The sequence below is a fragment of the Lactuca serriola genome, chromosome 6, assembly GCF_051521515.1.
Source record: "Lactuca serriola cultivar US96UC23 chromosome 6, Lser_US96UC23_V15, whole genome shotgun sequence".
NCBI classification, from domain to species: Eukaryota; Viridiplantae; Streptophyta; class Magnoliopsida; order Asterales; family Asteraceae; genus Lactuca; species Lactuca serriola.
This window is the reverse complement of record NC_136413.1, coordinates 106,179,637-106,191,626: the sequence shown is the minus strand read 5'-3', so window position 1 is coordinate 106,191,626 and position 11,990 is coordinate 106,179,637.

Genomic DNA, 11,990 nt, shown 5'->3' with positions numbered 1-11,990 from the left:
GGTCGACTCAGCCAAGATTGAGGCAGTGACGAGTTGGGAGGTGGTGAGGTCACCTTCTGAGATCAGGAATTTCCTAGGGTTGGCTGGTTATTATCGGAGATTTATCAGGGATTTCTCCAAGATCGCCGTGCCACTCACCACGTTGACCCGGAAGGGTGTTGCTTTTTCATGGGGTCCAGAGCAGCAGGCCTCCTTCGAGACACTTCGCCAGAGACTATGCGAAGCCCCGGTGTTAGCCCTTCCGGAGGGGATGGAGGACTGCGTAGTGTATTGTGACGCGTCGATATCGGGGTTGGGAGCGGTGCTTATGCAGAGGGGTCATGTGATAGCATACACATCAAGACAGCTGAAGCCTCATGAGATGAGGCATCCCACCCACGATCTGGAGTTGGGGGCAATGGTGTTCGCCCTCAAGATCTGGCGTCACTATCTGTATGGGGTTCGGTGTACCATATACACGGACCACAAGAGCCTGAAGTATTTAATGGATCAACCCAACCTGAATATGCACCAGAGGATTATGATTGTGAGATCCTGTACCACCTGGGCAAGGCTAATGTTGTAGCCGATGCACTAAGCCGTAGGGCGGAGGGCGTCCCGATGCGAGATGTTTGTTTGAGATTGACAGTGACGACTCTGGTGTTGGACACCATTCGTGGGGCCTAGGCTGAGGCCGTGAGACCAGAAAGCCAGGAGAGAGAGCGAGTTGTCAGGCTGGTATCGGAGTTCGTTACCGATAGCCGGGGGCTTATGACATTTCAGGGTCGGATATGGGTACCGTTTGTGGGCGGGACGCATACCATTTTGATGGAAGAGGCTCATCGATCTAAGTTATCGATCCATCCCGGGGCCACTAAGATGTATTTGGACCTGAAGAGGGAGTATTGGTGACCCTGTATGAAGATGGATGTCGCATGGTTTGTAGAGAGATGCTTAACCTGTCGAAGGGTTAAGGCCGAGCACCAGCGTCCACATGGTAAGTTGCAGCCGTTAGAGATTCCCGAGTGGAAATGGGAACAAATTACCATGGATTTCATCACCAAATTCCTGAGGACTGCGAGAGGTGTCGATGCAATTTGGGTGATTGTGGATAGGTTGACGAAGAGCGCCCATTTCCTTGCTATCAGTGAGAGCTCTTCCGCTGAGAGGTTGGCAGAGATGTACGTGAGAGAGGTGGTATCGCGGCATGGGTTGCCGATCTCGATTGTCTCAGATCGAGATGTGCGTTTCACTTCCAGATTTTGGAAGAAATTTCATGAGGAATTGGGTACGAGGCTGCATTTTAGTACCGCTACCACCCACAGACTGACGGGCAGAGTGAATGGACAATTCAGACGCTCGAGGACATGCTCCGAGCATGTTTGTTGGATTTCGGTGGGAGTTGGGACACGTATTTTCCCTTGGCAGAGTTTTCCTACAACAATAGCCATCATTCGAGCAATGGTATCCCACCCTTTGAGCTGTTGTATGGGAGGAGGTGTCGGACCCCCATTTGTTGGGGAGAGGTAGGGCAGCGTGTGATGGATAGTACAGAGATCGTGCTTCAGATGACAGAGCAGATACAGCAGGTCAGACAGAGGCTGTTGACCGCTCAGAGTCGCCAGAAGAGTTATGCGGACAGGCGCCGGTCCGAGCTCGAATTTCAGGTCGGCGACTTCGTGCTCCTAAAGGTCTCTCCTTGGAAAGGAGTGATCCGATTCAGGAAGAGGGGCAAGCTGGGGCCCCGATATATTGGTCCTTTCAGGGTGATTGTGAGAGTAGGCATGGTAGCCTACCGGTTGGAGTTACTTGCAGAGTTGGGTCAGATTCATGACACCTTCCACGTGTCGCAGTTGAGAAAGTGTATAGCCGACGAGTCGGCAGTGGTTCCATTAAAGGATATTCAGGTGGATGCGAGCCTGAACTATGTTGAGAGACTGGTGGCGATTAGGGATCGGAAGATCATGGTTCTGAGGAACAAGGAAGTGCCTCTGGTGCAGGTCCAGTGGCAGCATCGGAAAGGGTCAGAGTTGACTTGGGAGCCAGAGCGGGAGATGTGGGAGCAACATCCAGAGTTGTTCGCAGAGCAAGACTTCGAGGACGAAGTCTGATTCTAGTGGGCGAGAATTGTAACATCCGGATTCCCAGGTATATTATTTTATTGTTTTATTTTTGGAAGTTATAGAGGGACTCGGCGAGTTGGTGCTTAGACTCGCCGAGTAGGGTCGCAGATTCTTATCTGGGGTCATGACTGGACTCGGCGAGTTCATGAGTGGAGTCGGCGAGTCCACGATGTTTAATGAAACCCTAATTTCCCGGGTTTGGGACCTATTTAAAGGCCCTTAGGGCTGTCATTTGCGGCTACCAAACCCCAGAGAGAAACCCTAAAGGAGCTAGAGCGTTTGTGAGAGGATAGGAGCCATTTCTTGATCTTTGTGGTTGATTCTTGCAAGAAGGAGGTGATTCCAGCTTCGAGGAGACCAAGGAGGTTGTGCATCTGTGGATTTTGAGCAAGAGACTGTTGGATTAATGTCAAAGTCCATAACTATAATTGGTAAGACTTGACCCGATCCGACATGGTCCATTTGGGTTGGATGGCATCATGCACTTGGATAGACTAAATGAGAGAAATAAGACACTTATGGTTATTAATATATTATAAGTTCTAGTATATTAATAATAAGAATAATAATATTTAATTAGTATTGATCAAGAATTAATTTAGAATTAATTATGTGATCAAAAGAAGACTAATTAAATATATGAGTTGATTGTGCAAATCATCCATAACTTATATAGTGGGCCAAAGCTCCATGGATAATCAAGTTGGGTTAAACCCATAAGATGCTCCATGGATGCTCCATGGAGGTTACATAACCCATGGTTCATGGAAATGAAAGGTGATGACAATTAGGGTTTACATGGTGTAACCCTAATTGTAACACGCTATATAAGCATCATATTATTCACGAAAATGGACACTAGTGTGTGTAATAGAAGGGCTAGCCGATTTCATGGAGTGTAGATTTTTCTCAAGTTATTCCAAGTGTATTTGGTGTTGTGTGAACCATTTGAGGTGTCACACTTGAGGCACTAGGCACTCAAGCTTCATGAAGACATTCTACATAAAAGAGGTATGTATTCTATCTTGTTATATTCATTATGTTGTATGCTAGATTAGGATAATACCTTGGATGTTCATATTTGTATGTATAATAGAGAAAACATAGATCCAAGGTATTTAGGATTGCATGTACACATAGGAGTGTTAGAATGCTCAAAACCCAACAGTGGTATCAGAGCCTAGGCTTGTTTTCTTGTTATACTTGCAAAAGTAGCTGAAAAATCGAGTTTTGATGTTGTCTGCCCAGCAGACTCGCCGAGTCCAAGGCAAAATGCATCCAACTCGCCGAGTTGGTTCGTGCACTCGACGAGTTGGACCCCCAGACAACATATATTCAACTTTTTTGGCTGGAATTGGACTAGGAACATTACCCTAAGATGTTTTTGAACTTATAAACTTGTTTTTGATGTGGTAATGTTCATGCTAATCCAATTTCAAAGATAATTGTCAATAGATTCATGTTTTGTATTAGTTTAAGGTTTAGACTAATTACATGAAAAACTTTGATTTGAATTATCTTGTTCTTATGAGTTGATTAGATTAATAGGAAGTTATGTGAAATTGTTGTTTTCAATCCAAATTAATCTAAGAGTTGATTCTAAAATGTGTTGTTGTAACTTGTCCTCAAGTTATATGAAAAGTCACATTTAAGAATCATAAAAATCATAAAAGTTTGCAAAGGTTACAAAAATGAAGAATCTTGTCTCATTGAATGGTTTTATGACTCCATAACTTGTCCTCAAGTTATGGAAGTTCAAGAGTCATTTCATTAAGTAATAAAATGTGTAACCTTAATTAATTCCATAAGTTATAAAATAAAGATAAGTTAATTCTTTTATTAGTTTAAAGTCTTCCATAACTTGTCCTCAAGTTATGGAACTTGAAGAGTTTTTGGATTAAAACTACTTTAAACTCATAAGTTATGGAATTAATTAGTTTGAATAGTTTCAAAAACTTGCCCTCAAGTTTTGGAATTTGAAAAGTTTTCACTTATGAATACTTTAATTCCGAGTTAGCCCTTAGAATTTTAAAAGTTAAAATTCAACCCTTATACTTTATAATATTATAAGTTAATAATATTTATATATATATATATATATATATATATATATATATATATATATATATATATATATGTATAAGAGTAAAGTCAGTCTTACCGTTAGTAGGCCTCATTCACGAAGCCGGTCTATAAGGGGGGTATAAGGTTACTGCCTATAAAATGGCAGTTTAATGGGTGTCCACTCTCACCCACCGCTTCCTTGACTGGTGGAGGGTCGCTAGCCGAACGGGTAGGACAAGGACTAGAATTCTCCCTTCATTAAAAGTATTAATGATAAATACTAAGTAACTAAACCTTTTATTAATACCCAATCTTAGTTACTTAGGAAAATGTGAATAAGGTGCTAATCCGTGAAATTACACTTTGCACTTTGTTTAAGTCGGTTAGTGGAGCGTGTGTGGTCAACCGGCACACTAACTCGTTTTTAACAAGGTAGGAAAAGGGTAACTTAATGTTTATCATAGTATCGATGGAGCGTGTGTGGTTAACCGACACATCGATTGAGGGGTAAACACCTAAGGGTACCAAGTAATTTGCATGGTTACTTCACACCTTGTTTTGTGATCCTCGGCATCCCAGTCACAAAACCTGAAGGGCACACTCGAGATTGAAACATGCCATTGAACAGTTCAATGAATCTCAAAAGATCTAGGAGTTTCAAATCCAATTAAAACCTAAGAATACATTTCGTTTATCTTGGTGGAAATTGGTGAATCGTCATTCATCTACCTTCAAATATTTTATAGCTTGGATTACGACATCCCTCTTCTAAGTTATAAAATATTTTTTTGGGTCCTAGACTTAATATTTCATATTGGGTGTTATATTACGGACTTTAGATCAACTATCTTGAATATCTCCCAAAAGATGTCTGGTTTAGACATTTATGATCTTCCCAAATCTCTTGAAACAAGCTTTCATAAATGAAGATGATGTCTCATGGAAATCATACTTCTTTCACCTCCTCCAATTATTATCCCTAACCCACAAGTTCTTGAAAAGTTTAAGGTCACTCAAGCCCTATTGGCAAATAAAGGTCTATGTGTGGTCACATCTTGGAGATGTAGTCACATATTGACAAGCCGGGAGAGTTGGGTGTCAAAGTCTTGAGAAATTTGGTGGCTCAATCACTTTCTAAGTCACATAGTGAGTTCTTTTGGGATTCCTATGAAATAGACTATGACAAGACCCTTAATGATCTTATTTATTTGTTAAGATCAACTTCCTAAAACTTTATGGACATTGACAATGGTGACATTGGAAATCCAGAAAAAAGCATTCTCTTCCCAAGGAAAGGGATTGACCATAGTTAACTAGGTTGACCAAATGGTAAAGAGAAAGGCTAAGTCTGTGATAGTCCCATGTTCCATTACCAAAGCGTCCATATGTTGAATTGCCAAAGGAAGGGGCGTTGGTTGCGAAACTGCCAAATTTACCTAAGGATGTTAAAGTGAATAAAGTTTGACTCTACTTCAGGTAAAGTCCACTATCTAACTCTGCTAAGTTTCTATTATGAGATTCTTGATACATGATGTGACTGGGTCATATGGTGATATTTTAAGAATTAAAGAAAAGTGAAGAAACTTAAAGAAAGAATATGTTGAATCTTATCGCGTAGATGGATTTCTATCGCATAGTTTGAAGATCGAATTCTTGAGCTACTTCTTAGGAGTTATGAGATATTGCTTAGGAATAGATAACAACAAGTTTTCATATGGATTGTAAGGATAGTTTTTTTGCAAAGTTTTTAAAATAAAAGGAAATTTTTGATTTTATTTATTTTAAAATATCCTTACAATGGCATTTGTGAAAATTTTGTTGCTTATAAGATTCCATTAAGAGCAAGAGTGGAAATATGAATTTGATTCTTTTATTTGTGGTAATGTCTAAATTTACCAAATAAGGAAAGATCCTCATCACCCAAGTTTCAATTGGACCGAAACTTGGAATCATGCAAGTTGTATAGCATGATGAATGAGAACTTTCAAGCATTGGAAAAATTAAGACTAACTACTTGTTCACATGGATGTGTGAGTCAAGTAACGGACTAAGGGTGAGTACACATTCTTGTGCACTGATTAAGTCCACCACAAAAGATCGATAAGGCTATTCGTCATAATTTACTAAAGCTCAGTAAATATGGTTATACTTACAAGTTTAAGTATAATTCTTAGACATTGGAAAAGTTCCAATATATGGCAGAACGGATAAAAAGAGTCAAATTAGACAGAAATATAAAAGTTTCTCAAATCTTAAAAGATGGGAGAGTACTTTAGTATCAGTTTTTGTGATCATCTTAATGATTAAGAAACCATATCACATTTAGTTCCCTAAGGAAGAGGAATCTTGAATTGTTGAAATGGTTAAACCAAGAAGATGAGTCATACTTCGTTCCAATACAAGTCTTAGAGTCATACTCCAAGATTGTAACTTGAGTGACATGTCTTAAAGAAGGTTTAAAACAGTTGTCAAATGTAAGAGTAATAGTTTTCTACTCTTGTACATTTGAAATTGGTAAGTTGTGATGTTTTGGATAAAACAAAGACCAACTAAGGCCAATTGTGTGAAGTGTTTATCTTGATTAGAATCCACACTATCTCTTGAATATCTGACAAGAAAGTCCTATATGTCAAGAGGACAGTGTGAGTCTTAAAGGTCTTGAAAGTCTCAAGAACTAATCAAGAATAAAACCTAAAGTTCTTCACTAGCACACGACTTGAGGTTCATAACCTATCGTGTTGACATATTCTGTGCCCATTCCAATTAAATTTGGCTTTGCATATGAGTTCTTAGAGTTCTCACTTGGTTGCACAACAACTTGGAAGCAATGGCAGGCCCTTGAGCTGCCAGGTGACAAGAAGTCAAGATTGCACAAGTTCAATCCATATGAGTTAGGATTTGTCACTAACCTAGTCTTGTGATTATGGTTTTGACAAATTCACATGGATAGGAACACTTACACCATAAAAATCTAAGTGTCATAAGGTTTCTCTCCGATTCATGAAAATGATGGTGAGGAAACACTTTCACTAAGTAGATTTTAAGTAGATAGCAATTGTGATATTTGCATTCTCAAAGTCGTTAGTGGAGTTGTGGGTTAACCGGGACACTAACATGGACTTGTGAGAAGTGGCAAAAAGGTCTAAACAATTGAGACTATGATTACAGCATCCCTTTTCATAGTTCTAAAATTGTTTAGACACACCTGTGAGCTATCTAAAAGAGGTGTATGATTTTGATAAAGTTTTATCAAAACAATCTAGTATCAGAAATCTGAACTTTGGTAAGAAATTCAGCTAATTTTTGAGTACATGTCAATTATGATAAAGGTTATGCTAATAATCATCATGTTAGTGGAAGCATGATAATTATGATAAAGGTTGCAAGTTAGCAATGTTAATTATAGAAAACAAAAGGTTTCAATTGGGAAATAGTTGTTTTGCTATAATTAAGGGAGAGGAAATTATACTTCATCTCAAATATATAAGCTTAGATCATGAGGTTTTAATCATTTAGTCAATGATATATATATATATGAATTTCATGTTGAAATGGCTCAACATAAGGAAATTATGTATATGGGTCCATTATTTGCGTTCTGAAATTCGATTATGATTACGGCATCCCTTTTCATAATCTGAATTATGAGACCTTGGCAAATAGAAATGGAAATGTTATAGCAAAAGACTGGTTTAGTCTTTATGTGAGACATCATGAATCGTGTCCCATATGCTTCGGATATAGGATCGATTACATGTGTTATATTCATCCTTTCTAAAATTTTCCAAATGCCTGGGGCATTAAGAAGGGAAAAGGTCTAGAATTGGATATGACTAAAAAGGATTAAACAATTGTTAAGGACAATCTAAGGTTTACCAAAGATTGGTTGCTCAAGGACTGTTGGAAGTATAGTGATAATTCTGGGAGGATCATATTGACTTAATCTGTAAGGAGGCAACTCTTGTTCAGAAGTGATAGTCAAAATGGAATATGGAAATGTTTTAAAGTTAGATATTATTCAATCCGTGTAAGATTAGGAAACTTAATGCAAGAAGGATGTTTCCAAGGAGCTGATCTCCTTTGGAATGCTCTGTAATGATTGTTGTCAAGTCTTTCTGACTTTGTGCATAATCATTACAAGAGGATCAATGCAAATAAGTTTAGAATCTAACAGATTTCAGTAAATGGCATGAATTTGGAATTCTTGCATTTGCAGTAAGGATTTGGGACTGTGAAAAGAGGATCATTGGAGTTGTGTTCAATTGATCTAATTCACAAAATAAAGATCATAGACAAACATAGTATGCATACTTGGTGTATGGCATGACTAGTGTTTAGAAAACATAGAGTACATGCTTGGAGCATGTGACAACTATTGTTTTAAATTCTAGAATAAAGTTGATAGCTGAAACAGTATACAATGAAAAATGTGTAATCATATGGTGATAAATAAAAGGTGTTTTATTTATATTCATAAGTTCTGAGACCATATTGGATTCGATTATTTTTGTGTTTCACTTTGCATGTTTTGACTTCCAGAATAACTAGGTCGTTCTTGCTGATTGACTAAGTTATTCAAACCATCCATAGTCGGTCATATGTTGGAAGTAGATATGAATTAAGACTGTCATGGGTTGGCTTGTAGAGGTCTAAGATGTTGGACAAAGGGCTACAACACTCATGAGTACTCATAAGTTCTGAGTATTCGATTTAACCCGCGCTCATTGGAATCACTTCATGGATTTTATCACGAGTGATCATGAGATGATAATATCTTATATTCTTCAAACCTAGAGATATGAGTTGTTACTATGAGTTGATTGTACATTGATTGCACGAAAACGCATTCGGTAACTCAGTGTTATAAAATGTGTCTTTGTGTATGATTCAACAAGTAGTAGAACAAGCCATATGAATCGAAGTTTATCCATTCCTTTTACCGTCGGGATAAAAGCGATATTTGTGGGCCCCTCGATGATTTGATGATGACAAATGGAAGTGCTCGGCCGGGCCAGGACTGATTTGATTTGTTCAATTAGTCAGTCGTCATAAATCGGAAATCGGGAAACAACAAATGGACAGAGAGAATGATTATAATCCATGTCTCAGTCCATATGATATCTAGAATGGAGGAATATATGATCCCTTATCTAATGGAGAATTCATTGACAAAGGTCAGAGTTCATCGGCAAGGTCAGAGTTTGACGGAAGCTTTTGAGAGCTACGATTGCCAGTCGGTTCTTGAAGTCATACTTGCAATAATAGTTTTAGACTTATCCAAGTAGGAGACTGTTGGATTAATGTATAAGTCCATAACTATAATTGGTATGACTTGACCCGACCCGGTATGGTTCATTTGGGTTGCATGGCATCATGCACTTGGATAGACTAAATGAGAGAAATAAGACACTTATGGTTATTAATATATTATAAGTTCTAGTATATTAATAATAAGAATAATAATATTTAATTAGTATTAATCAAGAATTAATTTAGAATTAATTATGTGATCAAAAGAAGACTAATTAAATATATGGGTTGATTGTGCAAATCATCCATAACTTATATAGTGGGCCAAAGCTCCATGGATAATCAAGTTGGGTTAAACCCATAAGATGCTCCATGGAGGTTACATAACCCATGGGTCATGGAAATGTAAGGTCATGACAATTAGGGTTTACATGGTGTAACCCTAATTGTAACACATTATATAAGCATCATATTATTCACCAAAATGGACACTAGTGTGTGTAATAGAAGAGCTAGCCGATTTCATGAAGTGTAGATTTTTCTCAAGTTATTCCAAGTGTATTTGGTGTTGTGTGAACCATTTGAGGTGTCACACTTGAGGCACTAGGCACTCAAGCTTCATGAAGACATTCTACATAAAAGAGGTATGTATTCTATCTTGTTATATTCATTATGTTGTATGCTAGATTAGGATAATACCTTGGATGTTCATATTTGTATGTATAATAGAGAAAACATAGATCCAAGGTATTTAGGATTGCATGTACACTTAGGAGTATTAGAATGCTCAAAACCCAACAGAGACTTCATCTTTGAGGTATTATATCGCCCCCTTATCTGTTTTGTTGAAGGAATCCATAGATGTAGAGTTTTATGACCTTTATTGGAAGAAAATTGTGAGGATATGGCCCCTATTCACTTTGAGACTTCAGATATGGACCCATAGTGGTCTAAAGAGCTTATCTCAACTTGCTTTATGTTGAGCTATGGAGGTGTTGAGCCAAGGATGTTACTTTTAGGGCTAAATCACCAAGTGAAGCCTCCTAGTCGTCCCATGAGTGTCAAGATTTGAACTTTACGCGTTTATCAGGCTTGGGAAGGTCAGATCTATGGAACAAACGAACAGATCTGACCTCAGGAGGTCATTTGAGTTTGTGCATGGCATGAACTCGCCGTGTCCAAGGGTAGACTCGACGAGTAGGGTTAGGGTTTTTCGTAAATCACTCAGTGAGTTGACTTGCCGAGTTAAGGGAATAACTCAGTGAGTCAGAGGGGGATTAGAGGACTGGAGTTCAAGGCGGAACTCAGCGAGTTGATATTGAGACTCGGCGAGTTAAGTCGGGGTGGCCCCGCGATTCATGCCAGGTGTGACACGTCGAGCAAGGGGAGGAAATCAATGTCGATCAAGAGTAGGACCAATGGGTCCGTAGAGTTAGGGCCAGAGGGCCCACAGAGAGTTGGGACTGGAAGGTTCCACTGAGACACATTGACCAGAGGGTCAACAGAGTTATAGCCTCGATTGGCTAATATGTGTATTTGTGGTATTTTGGGGAACTCACTAAGCAATTATGCTTATAGTGTTATGTGTTGTGTTTCAGGTACCAGCGATGATCGCGGGAAGGCGCCGACATGATTCGTACACACGCACACAGGAGTTCATATGTTTTGATCTTGGGGTCTTGTATTAAGATAATGATGATACAATGATTTAAAATGTGAATGTGAATGAAATCATATGGTTTTAAAATGTGAAAAATTATTTAAATTTTTATGGTGTTACATACTTGCACCCATTTCTCTCCATTCTACCCTCGTGGTTATTTCTCCCAACCACAAGCGGTTCACTATGACCAACTGATCTACTGTTGTTCTCTTCTTCAGATCGATCGTCATTTACTTCACGTTGTTCAACAGGAACTGAAGGTTCATCCCTATCGTTCAGCAACATTTTCTTCAAGTCCTCCCTTTGTTCAGCCAACATGGTCTGAATCATAGTTCATACTCCAGCCATGGTGATGGGTTCGGGTGCAACTCCTACTATCGGCACCTGTTCCACCACTTGAGGTTGAGGTTGTTGGTTTTTGTTTGCATTTCCCGCTCCACTTCGAGTTCTTGCCATTACAATCTATATACCGAATAAGGTGAATTTAGGTCTTTATCCTTGTTAGACATGTTAATTCGCTTATCACTCCGAAACGTTTACATGTTAGTTCTAATCTCGTAATCATACGCATTGAATTCTACACACATAAGGTTTCCAGATCCGGTCGACAACAGACCATAGATCCGAACAAATAATGGCATATATGGCAACATATAGCATTTAGCAGATAAAGGCATTTTAGGCACCTTTCCTAAAATAAACTAGTGCTCGTGTCTAAAATATGGTAGACACTCACCTCACAGTCATCACTTAGCATTCTAAGTTCATGTCTACAAATTCTACAATTTCTTAGTTCGCTTAAACTAATGCTCTGATACCAACTGTGACATCCCCTAATTTCTCGGCCAGAAAAGACCGACTTAATTTATGCTTTTTAAAATAAAATTAGAGAAATCTTTTTAAAAGATGTT